Source organism: Nestor notabilis, unplaced genomic scaffold, assembly GCF_000696875.1.
Source record: "Nestor notabilis isolate BGI_N333 unplaced genomic scaffold, ASM69687v1 scaffold16868, whole genome shotgun sequence".
Taxonomy (NCBI): Eukaryota; Metazoa; Chordata; class Aves; order Psittaciformes; family Psittacidae; genus Nestor; species Nestor notabilis.
This window is the reverse complement of record NW_009940779.1, coordinates 1-392: the sequence shown is the minus strand read 5'-3', so window position 1 is coordinate 392 and position 392 is coordinate 1.

Below are 392 nucleotides of genomic sequence, written 5' to 3'. Positions count from 1 at the left end.
GCCGGCAAAGCACCGTTCCTTGTGCCGGTGGTGCTGTGCCCAGGTGCTGCCCAGCTCTGCGCCCTGCACAGTGAACCCAGCACCGCCGAGGGCTTGAGCTGCCCGTGGGTCCCTCGAGCTGCTCCAGGCACTTCCCAGGCAGCTGCAGCCTGTTTGGGACTCAGTGGAGAGAACAGCCCATGGGAAGCATCACCTTTATTGACCCCGAGAGAGCACAGACCTCAAACGGGGGCCTGTGTGCGGGTGCCTCCCGGCGCTGGTGTGTGGATGAGGCACAGCTCGGCGCCGTGCTGAGGTGAGGACCACGGCCGCGTTTGGCAGCTCTTCCTCCCCGTCTCCTCGAGGAGCTGTTCCCAAAGCTGGGAATCATCACTTGGCCTTGGCAGAGCCCA